At 46.4% G+C, this 15,718-nt stretch overlaps 1 protein-coding gene across 3 annotated transcripts in view; it reads left to right on the forward strand.

The window, feature by feature from the left end:
• The window catches only part of GRIA3 (glutamate ionotropic receptor AMPA type subunit 3), a 450,644-nt gene that overhangs the window by 116,499 nt on the left and 318,427 nt on the right, over positions 1–15,718 (forward strand). The window lies entirely within an intron of this gene.

Consider the following 15,718-nt stretch of genomic DNA (forward strand, 5'->3'; position numbering starts at 1 on the left):
GCTGAGTTCATTGGACATGAGCTCACCTCATGCACATCACTGACAGCGTGGGAGAATTCTCCTGCACTCAGCACTTCAGCGTGAGAATTTTCCCACGCTGTCAGTGACGTGCATGAGGTGAGCCGAGTTCATTGGACATGACCTCGGCTCATCTGGATGCCGTCACAGCGAGACAGTGAGGAGCGCAAGCATGCCTGCGCTTCTCAGTGTCTGCGGGATGACAGACTGGATGGCAGCGTTCTGCTGCGGTCCAGCCAGTCATCTCGATGTAGCAGAGCTGAAGCTGTCGTGGGAACCATGGAAAGGTAAGGATGAGGTTGGTTTATTATTTTACTTTTATTGCAGGAGATCGTTGGCTTCAGCTGGAATGGGTGTGATGGTAAGTATGGTTTAATTTAGAACAATAAAGAATTGTGTCTTTATTTCAATTAAAGGACTTTATTCTGGGTGTTGTGTTTTTTTTAAATACTTTACTAGAAATTCATGGCGGTCATGTATAATACTGGCGTGACCCCATGAATTTTGGGCTTGGGGCCAGCTGATAATACCAAGCTGGCCCTAACCCCTTTATTACCCAGTGAGCCACCGCACCAGGGCCCTGGATGAGTTGGGTACAGCGCCAGAAGATGGCGCTTCTATGAACGCGCCATTTTCCGGGGTGGCTGCGGACTGCAATTTGTAGCGGGGGGGGCCCAGAAAGCTTGGGCCTCCCTGCGCTGCAGATTCCAGCCCCCAGCTGCCTAGTTGTACCTGGCTGGACACAAAAATAGGGCGAAGCCCCACGTACTTTTTTTTAAATTATTTCATGAAATTCATGAAATAATTAAGAAAAAAAGGCTTTCCCTATATTGTTGTGTCCGGCCAGGTACAAATAGGCAGCTGGTGGTTGGGGGCAGCCTGTTCCTGCCTGCTGTACCTGGCTGGACACAAATATAGTGCGAAGCCCCACTTCAATTTTTTTTAATTATTTCATGAAATTCATGAAATAATTAAGAAAAAAAGGGCTTCCCTATATTGTTGTGTCCGGCCAGGTACAAATAGGCAGCTGGTGGATGGGGGCAGCCCGTTCCTGCCTGCTGTACCTGGCTGGACACAAATATAGTGCGAAGCCCCACTTCAATTTTTTTTAATTATTTCATGAAATTCATGAAATAATTAAGAAAAAAAGGGCTTCCCTATATTGTTGTGTCCGGCCAGGTACAAATAGGCAGCTGGTGGATGGGGGCAGCCCGTTCCTGCCTGCTGTACCTGGCTGGACACAAATATAGTGCGAAGCCCCACTTCAATTTTTTTAAATTATTTCAGGAAATTCATGAAATAATTTAAAAAAAATTGACGTGGGGCTTCGCACTATATTTGTGTCCAGCCAGGTACAGCAGGCAGGAACGGGCTGCCCCCAACCACCAGCTGCCTATTTGTACCTGGCCGGACACAACAATATAGGGAAGCCCTTTTTTTCTTAATTATTTCATGAAATAATTTAAAGAAAATTGACGTGGGGCTTCGCCCTGTTTTTGTGTCCAGCCAGGTACAACTAGGCAGCTGGGGGCTGGAATCCGCAGCGCAGGGAGGCCCAAGCTTTCTGGGCCACCCCCGCTGCAAATTGCAGTCCGCAGCCACCCCGGAAAATGGCGCGTTCATAGAAGCGCCATCTTCTGGCGCTGTACCCAACTCATCCAGGGCCCTGATGCGGTGGCTCACTGGGTAATAAAGGGGTTAGGGCCAGCTTGGCATTATCAGCTGGCCCTAAGCCCGAAATTCATGGGGTCACGCCAATATTAGACATGACCACCATGAATTTCTAGTAAAGTATTTAAAAAAAACACAACACCCAGAAAAAAGTCCTTTAATTGAAATAAACACACAATTCTTTATTGTTCTAAATTAAACCATACTTACCATCACGCCCATTCCAGCTGAAGCCAACGAGCTCCTGAAATAAAAGAAAAATAATAAAGCAACATCATCCTTACCTTTCCATGGTTCCCATGACAGCTTCAGCTCTGCTACATCGAGATGACAGGCTGGACCGCAGCAGAACGCTGCCATCCAGCCTGTCATCCCGCAGACACTGAGAAGCGCAGGCTTGCTTGCGCTCCACAGTGTCTCTCTGTGAGGGCATCCAGATGAGCCGAGTTAATGTCCAATGAACTCGGCTCACCTCATGCACGTCACTGACAGCGTGGGAAAATTCTCCTGCACTCAGCGCTTCAGCGTGGGAGAATTCTCACACTGAAGCGCTGAGTGCAGGAGAATTCTCCCACGCTGTCAGTGACGTGCAGGAGGTGAGCTGAGTTCATTGGACATGAGCTCACCTTATGCACGTCACTGACAGCGTGGGAAAATTCTCCTGCACTCAGCGCTTCAGCGGGAGAATTCTCACGCTGAAGCGCTGAGTGCAGGAGAATTCTCCCACGCTGTCAGTGACGTGCAGGAGGTGAGCTGAGTTCATTGGACATGAGCTCACCTTATGCACGTCACTGACAGCGTGGGAGAATTCTCCTGCACTCACCGCTTCAGCTTGAGAATTTTCCCACGCTGTCAGTGACGTGCATGAGGTGAGATGAGTTCATTGGACATGAACTCGGCTCATCTGGATGTCGTCACAGAGAGACGCTGAGCAGCGCAAGCAAGCCTGCGCTTCTCAGTGTCTGCGGGATGAGAGGCTGGATGGCAGCGTTCTGCTGCGGTCCAGCCTGTCATCTCGATGTAGCAGAGCTGAAGCTGTCGTGGGAACCATGGAAAGGTAAGGATGAGGTTGCTTTATTATTTTTCTTTTATTGCAGGAGATCGTTGGCTTCAGCTGGAATGGGCGTGACGGTAAGTATGGTTTAATTTAGAACAATAAAGGATTGTGTCTTTATTTCAATTAAAGGACTTTATTCTGGGTGTTTGTGTTTTTTTTAACTTTGACTATGGGGTTAGTAATGGGGGTGTCTTATAGACGCCTCTCCATTACTAACCTGGGCTTGATGTCAGCTGGCATTATAAGCTGACATCAACCCCAACCCTATTACCCCCTGCCACCGCACCAGGGCAGCGTGGAAGAGCGAGGCTAAGTGCCAGAATTGGCGCATCCTATGAATGCGCCATTTCTGGGGCGGCTGACGGCTGGTGTTTCTAGCCTGGGAGGGGGCCAATATTCATGGCTCCCTTCCTGGGCTATTAATATCAGCCCCCAGCTGTCTGCCTAGCCTTTGCTAGCTATTAAATTAGGGGGGACCCCACGTCATTTTTTTGGGGGGGTCCCCCATTTTAATAGCTAGTAAAGGCTATGTATTCAGCTGGGGGCTGATATTAGTAGCCTGGGAAGCTCCGTGGGTATTACCCCCTTCCCAGGCTTCAAACATCTGCCCCAGCCGTCTGCTTAACCTCCGCTAGAGCCTAAAATTAAGGGGAACCCCACGCCAATTTTTTTAATAATAAATCCTTTATTTTAATACTAAATGACAAGTACAGTAACCAACACTGTCACTGTACTTCATATATATGTGACTGACATGTTTCTATCTATCTAATCTATGTGTGAAGCTCTATTCTGTCTGTTATAAATTGTCGGGTACCGCTGCTGAATTGCCGGCCGGCTTTTTTAAAGAGACAGTGCATGAAAACACTATTATTTTTTTAAATAAATCCTTTACACTAAATGACAAGTACAGTAATCAACACTGTCACTGCACTTCTTATATATGTGACTGACATGTTTCTATCTATCTAATCTATGTGTGATTCTCTATTCCTTCTATTCTAAATTGTCGGGTACCGCTGCTGAATTGCCGGCCAGCTTTTTTAAAGAGACGGTGCCTTAAAACACTATTATTTTTTTTGATAAATCCTTTACGCTAAATGACAAGTACAGTAAGCAGCACTTTCACTGTACTTCGTATATATGTGTCTGACATGTTTATATCTATCTAATCTATGTGTGAAGCTCTATTCTTTCGGTTCTAAATTGTCGGGTACAGGTGAATGCCGCTGCTGAATTGCCGGCTTTTCATGTTTCACTGTTGGCACTGTTCCCATCGATTTGGGCAATCACTGTAATGCCACAACCACCATGGCTGTGGCATTACAGTGAGTGGCAGACAATCCCTGCATGATTGGTGCTCTAAATAGCGCCAGACATGCAGGACACGCTTTTGGTGCACGAACAGTTATCGAACATAACCTCGAACAGCCGAATTTTTTGCAAATCGTTCGGGTTCGTCGAACAACTCGAACACCGCCCAAAACAGCTCGAATTTGAGATTGGCGAACAGTTCTAGTCGAACACCGCTCATCTCTACTCTTCACTGAGTATCCCGTGGTCCCGAAGCATTTCCTTTGAAAAAATGAGGTGTCCAAACTACAGGTGGTGTAGCTTGCTTAACAGCCGGGATAATCCGCTGACTAGCAGACCCTGCTACTAGGCACAAAATATTTCCTGGGCTAGATGCAGTTAAAAATTTGTAATTAGATACTCTTGTTGGATGCTGAGAAAGCATTCCACAGAGTCTCCTGGCACGCGATATATGACTCTCTTAAAAAGCTTGGGGTAGGGGTCTAGGGGACCCTTTTATAGCCAAAATCACGGCCCTGTATCGCAATACGTCACCTAGGCTGAAGATAAATGGAACTGTAGCACCCTGAGGGCTCGGTTGCTACAGAGGTATTGCACCTCACCCAGAGGTGTGATATCTCACTCTCAGGTAAGGATGTAGTGTGGATCAGGACCCGACACCTGCATGCATTACACCACATTGCCGTGGGGCAGGGCGACCAATATGCCCCTGAGATGGGCACGACAGTCCCTGTCCCTGGCTGGAGTGGGGGGAGTGAACACTGAGGAAGGGGAACCCTGTAGTGCAGGAGCAGGGAGGAAGCAGTTCCTGGGTGCATTGAGAAGGGAGTATAAAAGGTGGGCACCATCTTAGTTCAGTGCAGAGAAGTCTGAGCAGAAGTGGCAGGGAGCAGGGGCTCTGCATGAGCTCTGCTCCGGAGGTGGGCCTAGTAACAGAGGCCCAGGCCTGGAAGAGGGAGAAGGAAGGAAGAGGAGCGGAGAAGGCTCCAGGAACGAGGAACGAAGGGATCTCAGGGGTGCGGACGGGCAAGTGAGCACAGTACGACGTGGGCAGCCGTTACCTGCAGACGTGGTCTGGATAATAAGAACTGTGAGTAAAGGCCCTGGACTGCATCACTGACTCCGTGTCATTACTGCTGCTGCCCTGCACCATCACCCCCATCCTCCGCATACACTGCCCTGAGGCTATACTCCTCCCGTGGGGAGTTATGCTACGCTCTGCTGCACCCACAACACCAGCCTCAGCGGTCTGCCCTGGAGCGGCGGTTCACTCTGACCGCAATCCACGGGTGGCGTAGTCGGACATTTAAACATCAAAACCACATAAATAGTTCCGCCACTGGTTTGACCGCCTGAGCCACGGAACCGGGTTGCCGCCACGGAGACTACAACCACCAGCATCCACCAAAAAGGGTCCGGCTCCGGGTGTCCCAAGGCCCAGGGGGCGCGTCAGAACATTTTCATCACCTTTCACAATCACCAATGGGACAAGGCAGGGATGTTCTCTGTCCCCTCTCTTATACATCCTAGTGACGGAGCACCTGCTCTCATCATTTCGCCATAACCCCAATATTAGGTGGATTGAGGTGGGAGGCACCGAGTACAAGTGCTCTCTATTTGCTGATGATGTCCTAGTATATATCACTCAATCACATATATCCATCCATGCTGTTATGGCTGAAATAGATCACTTTGTTACATGGTCAAATTTTAAAATCAATGCAGCGAAGTCTGAGGCCCTCGATGTCTCCCTCCCCAAATCCATATAGGATTCCATCCAGTCCAACTTTCCCTTTGCCTGGCCCTCACAGGGTATCAAATACTTAGGAATTCCTATTCATAGAGACCTCTCCCATCTATGTTATCTTAATTTTGGGCCCTTTATTGAACAACTCCATACAGACCACGGTTGGCAAGTTAGAACTGTAAGATTCACTACGTGAACCACTGGTGTTTTGTGGAAAAGCACATGTACACTGTGTTCCAAATTATTATGCAAAAAGTGTTTAGGAGTGATAAGGGAAGAATTTGTTTATTTGGCAGTTAAACTCATTGATGGTGATGTGTGTCAGGGCTCTTTATATCACTGTAAGCAATTGCAGACACCTGTGCTAATTAGTTTGGCAGGTGTGTCCAATGAAAGGCAAGACTACTTAAGAAGGCTGTCTCACATTATTAAGCAGCCTACATTTTCTGCCAAAATGGGAAAGAAAAAGGATGTGTCGGCTGCTGAGAAGCAACAAATTGTGGAGTGTTTAGGTCAAGGCATGACTACAATCAACATTGTGCGATGATCAGGATGAAGTGTCTTGGCAATCAAGAAGTATGTAGCTGATTCACAGTACACACGTGTGCGTGCTGATAAGGGCAAATTGAGGACTCTTTCCTACAGGCAATTACGTCAGGTTGAAAGAGCAGTGGCAAAAAAGCCTTGTCATAGCAGCAGACAAGTTTTTGAAGCTGCTTGTGCCTCCAACGTCCCCCGAACAACAAGATGCAGGGTCCTTCAGAGGTTTGCAGCTGTGCATACGCCATCCTGTCGACCTCCTCTATCCACTTCACACAAGCAGAAACGGCTCCAGTGGGCCAAACATTACATGAAGACTGATTTCAAAACTGTTTTGTTCACGGATGAGTGCCGTGCAGCGCTCGATGGTCCAGATGGATGGAGTGGAGGATGGCTGGTTGATGGACACCCCACGCAAACACGGCTACAGCGCCAACAAGGAGGAGGTGGAGTAATGTTTTGGGCTGGAATCATGGGGAGAGAGATTGTCGGCCCCTTTAGGATCCCTGAAGGCGCTAAAGATGAACTCCATAATGTATGTGGATTTTCTCAAACAGCACTTCCTGCCATGGTTCAAGAAGAAGAACCGTGTATTTCACAGCAAGATCATTTTTCTGCATGATAATGCACCATCTCATGCTGCACATAAAACATCTGCATCTCTGGCTGATATGGGCATAAAAGGGGACAAACTTATGGTGTGACCCCCATGCTCCCCTGACCTCTACCCCATTCAGAACCTTTGGAGCATCATTAAAAGGAGTGTCTATGATGGCGGGAGGCAGTTCACATCTAAGCAACAGCTCTGGGAGGGTATTCTGTCCTCATGCAAAACAATTGAAGCAGAAACCATCCAAAACCTGACAAATTCAATGGACGAGAGAGTTCAGAAGCTCCTTTCGAACAAGGGGTCCTATGTGAAAATGTAACATCACCTAGAATAAAGTTTTGAGTTGAAAACTGTTTGATTTCAGTTTCTAACAACCTGCTAATGCTTATAATTTCAAAAATGACCATTTTTTTGGTCTTTATTAAAATGAAAAGGTTGATCGAAAAGTTTGGGGGATCTAAGAGTGTGGCAACCCAGTAGTCATGATTACTTCGAATTCTGACAATATGAGGGTCATGCTGCAGGTAGTGCAGCAAGAAGGCACTTATGTGTCTTGCGCATCTCGGAGCCCCAAAATTATTTTCCGGGCTAGATGCAGCTAAAAATTATTATTAATTTTAAATCTGGTGAAGCTTTAGTAGAGATGGCCTAATAGGATCAGTGCTGCACACTGCTACAAAGCCCAAATTATTTTCCAGTCAAGATACAGATAAACATGATTAGTAATTTTAAATCTGGTGGAGCTTATTATAGATGGCCTAATAGAATCAGTGCTGCACACTGCTACAAAGCCCAAATTATTTTCCAGCCAAGATACAGATAAACATGATTAGTAATTTGAAAGCTTAAAACGGTTGGTAGGGTGATTTTAACCAATCATCAAGCTTTTACTCTCCCCAGGATGACACAGGGGTAGAAAAGTCGTTTCGGATCCATGATTTGTTCATCTTTATGAACGTGAGTCTGTCTACATTATCAGTGGAGAGCCGCGTGCGCTTATCTGTCAGCACACCACCAGCAGCGCTGAACACACGTTCAGACAGAACGCTGGCTGCGGGGCATGACAAGATCTCCAAGGCGTAAGTGGCTAGCTCCGGCCATTTATCCAGATTGGAAGCCCAAAAAGAGCAAGGGTCCAGTGACACAGTCATGGCTTCAATGTTTACTTGGAGATACTCCTGTACCATCATCTCTAGGCGTTGACTATGTGTCAGACTTCTTGTCTCCTGTGGCCTTGCAAAGGATGGGCTAAAAAAGTGGTGAAATGATTCCGCAAAATTGATGTTACCAGCAGATACTGTGGTTCTGTTACGGTTTGAGTGCTGAACACTTGACGGTCCCACGGTTGGCAAGTTGGAACTGTGAGATTCACTACGTGCACCACTGGTATTTTGTGGAAAAGCACATGTAAGATTCTGCAACAGTCTCTGCTGATACTCCTGCATGCGTGCATCCCTTTCTATGGCAGGAATAATTTCTGCAAATTTACTTTTGTACCGGGGATCTAACAGTGTGGCAACCCAGTAGTCAGGATTATTTCTAATTCTCACAATTCGAGGGTCATGTTGCAGGTAGTGCAGCAAGAAGGCACTCATGTGTGTTGCGCATCCAGGAGCACCAAGTCCCTGTTGTGTTGGTGGCGAGGTAACAATCATGCTTCCTTCCTCTGTCTTCTCCCCCCAACCTCGCACAACAGAAATGTGATCAAGGTCTCCCTCATCTGATGAGTCTTCCATCAGTTCGTCCTCCACTTCTTCCTGGGCTCCTGCACCTTCCTCACTAGTTTGGCTGCTACCATGTGCCCTGGTAAAACCATCTCCCCCACCCTCACATGCCTGCCGCCTTGGTGCTGCCGACCGTCTGGACCTTGCAGATGTTAGCCCTTCCGCATACAACTCCTCCTCCTCTACTTCCTCCACCTCCTCTTGTGCCACCACCTGACTCCGAATTCTGTTTAACATGTGCTCCAGCATGTAAATCACCGGAATAGTCATGCTGATAATGGCATCGTCAGCACTAAACATCTTCGTCGCCATTTCAAAACTGTGCAGAAGGGTGCATAGGTCCCTGATCTGAGACCACTCCTCCAGCGTGATTTGCCCCACCTCTGGATCTCGTTGGCCCAGGTTATACGTCAGAACGTATTGCACCAGGGCTTGTCGGTGCTGCCACAGTCGCTGCAACATGTGCAGAGTTGAATTCCACCGAGTAGGCACATCGCATTTTAGCCGGTGAAGTGGCAGGCCCAACGACTTCTGTAGAGATGTAAGTCGCTGAGCTGCGGGATGCGAACGGCGAAAGTGAGCACACAGCGACCGTGCCCTCTGCAGAAGGCCATCTAGTCTGGGATAGTGGGCTAAAAATTGCTGGACAACCAGGTTCAACACGTGAGCCATACAAGGCACGTGTGTGACATTGCCCCGGCGAAGGGCCGCACCCAGGTTTGCAGCATTGTCGCACACGGCCTTCCCTGGTTTCAGGTCCAGTGGAGACAACCATTCATGAAATTGGTTCTCCAGAGATGACCACAACTCCTCAGCTGTGTGACTCACATTTCCCAGACATTTCAATGTAAAAACCGCCTGATGACGTTGAGCCCTACTGCCAGCATAGTAAGGAGGTGTGCAGGATCCCTTCTGCGCAGTTAGAAAGCTTGTGGCATGACCAGACAGGCTTTGGGTGCAGGTGGAAGACCGAGAGGAGGTTGAGGAGGCAGAAGCAGTGGAGGAACTTTGACATAAAGAGGATTGACGCACAACTCGTGGGGACGGCAAGACTTGGACAGCAGCCCCTTGTCCTGCTGTCACCATAGTTACCCAGTGCCCAGTCAGCGACATGTAACGCCCCTGTCCATGCCTACTCGTCCAAGTGTCTGTGGTGAAATGCACCCTGTCACACACAGAGTTTCTCAAAGAAGCGGTGATGTTGTGTGCGACATGCTGGTGGAGCGCAGGCACACCTTTCTTTGAGAAGGAGTGCCGACTGGGCATCTGGTACTGGGGCACTGCGACGGACATAAGGTCTCGAAAATCCTCTGTGTCCACCAGGCGGAAAGGCAGCATTTCTGTAGCCAAGAGCTTGCAGATGGTGAAATTCAACCTCTTAGCTTTCTCATGGCTAGGAGGAAATGGTCTTTTACTTGTCCACATCTGAGGGACCGAGGGCTGGCTATTGTGCTTAGACGGGGTTGATAAGGGTGTCCCCGGCAAACTGCCGGTCTGTGAGGAAGATGCAGGCGGACATGTTAGGTTGCCTTGATCCAAAGGTGGTGCTATCGATGTCGGACAGCGCTCAACACCAGCTGGTGTTACCACCTCCAAAGAAAATGACGACCTGCCAATCACGCTGGCTGTTGCGGGTAAAGAGGTGGCAGGTCTGCGCCCCAAAACAGGTGTGACTGCTGTCCCCCCAGTCACAGAGGATGAAGAGGCCGCGGATGCAAAAGATATGGCAGACGGTGGTTGGCCCGGCCGGCTAGGCCGCATTGTAGCACACTGAGCTTCCCACTGCAACTTATGCTTCATGTCCATGTGCCGGTTCATGCATGAAGTACTCAAACTATGTATTTTTTGGCCTCTACTTAGCTTTTGCTGACAAATGTTACAGATAACACGAGTTGGGTCATCTTTATCGATCTGAAAAAATGCCCAGGCTATGCAAGGCTTAGCACCCATGCGACCTGAAGAGCCACCACGACTTGTGGTGAGAGGCAGAGTTGTGTTTGAGGATGCAGTTGTTGACGTGCTTCCAGTACTACGTCTCTGTCCAGGAAGGCGCAACCTGACCTCGTCGTCACTAGCATCTTCCTCCACCTCCTCTGCTGACCTCATCTCTTGGCTGACTGTGGGTTGACAGTAAGTGGGATCTCCAACCTCATCATCATCACCCTGTGCGTTATCACACCCGTCGTCCTCAGAGCCAACCTGTTCCTGCCCTGACAAAAAACTAAAGTTGTCGCTCCAATCGGGTATTTGAGTCTTATCATCGTCTTCCTCATTGTCTCCACCAACAGGAGTTACAGTTTGGGAATGAGGGTCTACATTATGGTCAGAACCTTCTGCGTCTGGTCCTGGATCCGACTCATAAAGATTCTGGGCATCAGTGCAGATCATTTCCTCGTCTGGATTCACAGAAGCGCTGGAGTCGACCTCTGATTCCCAGGCTATAGTATGAGTAAACAGCTCTGCAGACTCAACCATCTGTTCTACCTCATACTCAGACGGGCAGCTGGAGATTTGGGAGCTGTGAGGAAGCAAGTGCGATTGGGGTGACACCTTTGAGGACTGGAGTATTTGTGATGTTGAAGTTGATGTGGAGGAGAGCCCACTTAAAGGAGCACTTGATATCCGTTGAAGCACCTGCTGTTTTTGTGCCTCATCTGGAATTTGTAGCGATTGGCGTGGCCGTAAGAAAGGGATCTTATCACATTGTCCGCTAAAAGAAGTAGACATTTTAGTTTGGCTGGAAGATGGTCTTTCTTCTGCAGATGTTACTGTTGCTTTAACACCTACCCCACGGACACAACCTTTTTTCCCCTCCCCAACACGCCTATTCCCCTTTCCACCAGCAGCAGGCCTTTTTCCACTCATTTTGGTGGTTAACTAATTAACAACTCTGGAGTTGTTTGCACAAAAAAACAATGGATGGGAACCGAGCAGAGCTGAGTGGCCAAACTGTGGTATTAGGCCAAAACTATTGGCTGGGTTAGATGCAGAAAAAAATTATATTCAATTTGCAACCTGATGGAGGTCAGTATAGATGGACTAATAGAGAAAGTCCCACACACTGCTAGAAGGCCAAATATTTTTTCAGAGCTAGATGCAGAAAAAAATATATTCAGTTTGCAACCTGATGGAGGTCTGTATAGATGGATTAATAGAACAAGTCCCACACACAGCTAGAATAGAAGCCCAATATTTTTTTAGAGGTAGATGCAGAAAAAAATAAATTCAGTTTGCAACCTGATGGAGGTCAGTATAGATGGACTAATACAACAAGTCCCACACACAGCTAGAAGCCCAATATTTTTTCAGAGGTAGATGCAGAAAAAAATATATTCAGTTTGCAACCTGATGGAGGTCTGTATAGATGGATTAATAGAACAAGTCCCACACACAGCTAGAAGCCCAATATTTTTTCAGAGGTAGATGCAGAAAAAAATATATTCAGTTTGCAACCTGATGGAGGTCAGTATAGATGGACTAATACAACAAGTCCCACACACAGCTAGAAGCCCAATATTTTTTCAGAGGTAGATGCAGAAAAAAATATATTCAGTTTGCAACCTGATGGAGGTCTGTATAGATGGATTAATAGAACAAGTCCCACACACAGCTAGAAGCCCAATATTTTTTTCAGAGGTAGATGCAGAAAAAAATATATTCAGTTTGCAACCTGATGGAGGTCAGTATAGATGGACTAATACAACAAGTCCCACACACAGCTAGAAGCCCAATATTTTTTTAGAGGTAGATGCAGAAAAAAATATATTCAGCTTGCAACCTGATGGAGGTCTGTATAGATGGACTAATACAACAAGTCCCACACACAGCTAGAAGCCCAATATTTTTTCAGAGGTAGATGCAGAAAAAAATATATTCAGTTTGCAACCTGATGGAGGTCAGTATAGATGGACTAATACAACAAGTCCCACACACAGCTAGAAGCCCAATATTTTTTCAGAGGTAGATGCAGAAAAAAATATATTCAGTTTGCAACCTGATGGAGGTCTGTATAGATGGATTAATAGAACAAGTCCCACACACAGCTAGAAGCCCAATATTTTTTCAGAGGTAGATGCAGAAAAAAATATATTCAGTTTGCAACCTGATGGAGGTCTGTATAGATGGATTAATAGAACAAGTCCCACACACAGCTAGAAGCCCAATATTTTTTCAGAGGTAGATGAAGAAAAAAATATATGCAGTTTGCAACCTGATGGAGGTCAGTATAGATGGACTAATACAACAAGTCCCACACACAGCTAGAAGCCCAATATTTTTTCAGAGCTAGATGCAGAAAAAAATTATATTCAATTTGCAACCTGATGGAGGTCAGTATAGATGGACTAATAGAATGATGCTATGCCCAAAAGATTTTACTTCACTAGGTGCAGTAAAAAAATTGGTATTCTATACACAGGTGGTATATCTTGCAACACAGATAGGCTACTCCACTGACTAACACACTCTGCAATAGGCCAAAAAGGATTAGCTTTGCTAGATTCAGCCAAATGCTGTGAAGAAAACTTGCACAGCACTGGCACAGACCTGCCTGGCAAAAACTGATAGGAACTGATGTAACCTAGTCCTGAAAAGGACTCCAATTACAATTAGTCTTTACTCCCACAATCTATCTATTTAAGAGCACAGACCTGCCTGATAAAAGTCGTAGGAAATGCTGTAACCTAGTCCTTAAAAGGACTGCAATCACAACTATTCCCTACTCCCAAGCTATCTGTAGATTTGTGCGAAAATTGGCTTGAAATTAACAAGGTATAGCGCACACAGCAACAGCGGTGCCGTCTAACACGCAGCTGCAGCAGTGAGAAAATGGTGGCGACGGGGAAAATGGCTTGGTCTTATAGGGCAAGGACATGTGACATACACTGCCAATGACACACGCCCTTGCTTGTGTGAAAAAAAGCACTTCGCTCCGTGTGTGCGCTGCTGATAGGCTGACAGATTGCACCTCCCCACTGTAAATGCGGGAAAGAGAAAAAAAAAATGGAGATCTTCATTGTTCCTGCAGAGATCCATCCCCTGCCCCTCCCCCCACCCCGCTGTACACTCAAACTGCGTATTAACATTAATTTTCATCATTACTGAGAAAAAATCCAGTTATGATTTTGGTGCACGAACAGTTATCGAACATAACCTCGAACAGCCGAATTTTTCTCAAATTGTTCGTGTTCGCCGAACGGCTCGAACACTGCCCAAAACAGCTCGAATTTGAGATTGGCGAACAGTTCGAGTAGAACAACGCTCATCTCTACTCACTGCATACCCTATAACTGTATAGCAGACCCTCTCCTTTCTAATGGGAACATGTCATACCTTGTTACAGTGGCCCTGCTCTGTGTGTCTTTAAATTCTTAGTGGTGTTTTTCCTAAAATTGTTCAGCCATTGGACTCACTGCATACCCTATAACTGTATAGCAGACCCTCTCCTTTCTAATGGGAACATGTCGTACTTGTTACTGTGGCTCTGCTCTGTGTGTCTTTAAATTCTTAGTGGGCTTTTCCTAAAAATGGTCAGCCGTTGGACTCACTGCATACCCTATAACTGTATAGCAGACCCTCTCCTTTCTAATGGGAACATGTTGTACCTTGTTACTGTGGCCATGCTCCGTATTTCTTTAAATTCTTAGTAGGGTTTTTCCTAAAATTGGTCAGCCATTGGACTCGCTGCATACCCTATAACTGTATAGCAGACCCTCTCCTTTCTAATGGGAACATGTTGTATCTTGTTACTGTGGCCCTGCTCCGTGTGTCTTTAAATTCTTAGTGGGGTTTTTCCTAAAATTGGTCAGCCGTTGGACTCACTGCATACCCTATAACTGTATAGCAGACCCTCTCCTTTCTAATGGGAACATGTCGTACTTGTTGCTGTGGCCCTGCTCTGTGTGTCTTTAAATTCTTAGTGGGCTTTTTCCTAAAAATGGTCAGCCGTTGGACTCACTGCATACCCTATAACTGTATAGCAGACCCTCTCCTTTCTAATGGGAACATGTTGTACCTTGTTACTGTGGCCCTGCTCCGTATTTCTTTAAATTCTTAGTAGGGTTTTTCCTAAAATTGGTCAGCCGCTGGACTCACTGCATACCCTATAACTGTATAGCAGACCCTCTCCTTTCTAATGGGAAAATGTCGTACTTGTTACTGTGGCCCTGCTCTGTGTGTCTTTAAATTCTTAGTGGGGTTTTTCCTAACATTGGTCAGCCGTTGGACTCACTGCATACCCTATAACTGTATAGCAGACCCTCTCCTTTCTAATGGGAACATGTCGTACCTTGTTACTGTAGCCCTGCTCCGTGTGTCTTTAAATTCTTAGTGGGGTTTTTCCTAAAATTGGTCAGCCGTTGGACTCACTGCATACCCTATAACTGTATAGCAGACCCTCTCCTTTCTAATGGGAACATGTTGCACCTTGTTATTGTGGCCTGCTCTATGTGTCTTTAAATTCTTAGTTGGGTTTTTCCCAAATTTTGGCAGCCCTTGCAGTCATAGCATGGGCATTACCACTATAGGAGACCCGCTCCTTTATAATGGGAACATTTTTTTCACTGAGACCCTCCTCTCTGTTTCTTCAAAGGGGTATTTGGTTGCGTCCCAATTTTTGGCAGCTCTTGCAGTCACTGGATACGCAATAACAGCATAGAAGACCCACTTGTTAATAATGGGAACAACAAAGCATAGCCGGCTAATGGCTCTCTAACAATAGCCAGGGCCGAGGGCTGGCCTTTTAAGAGTAGTAAGGGCCGTCTGATGTCCCTGTAAAAATAGGCTTTATGACTTTCAGAGTCCCTCCATCATAAATAAAAAAGGATGTATCTGATGATGTGTCACACACCACATTGCCAGATAAGGTTGTAAAATGTTAAAATGACATTTCCCGGCGAATGCATTTGTCTTAAAAAATAACGTAAAAAAAACAAAACAATAGGATCTTTCTTTACTAAAAAATACAGCGTCACCAATTTAACCTCAATGTAATCACATTGTTCAGCTCATGCACCTCCTCCATCTCCGAAATGGTCACA

Source organism: Phyllobates terribilis, unplaced genomic scaffold (genome assembly GCF_046119375.1).
Source record: "Phyllobates terribilis strain yellow unplaced genomic scaffold, ASM4611937v1 Scaffold_7__3_contigs__length_470593459, whole genome shotgun sequence".
Lineage (NCBI taxonomy): Eukaryota > Metazoa > Chordata > Amphibia > Anura > Dendrobatidae > Phyllobates > Phyllobates terribilis.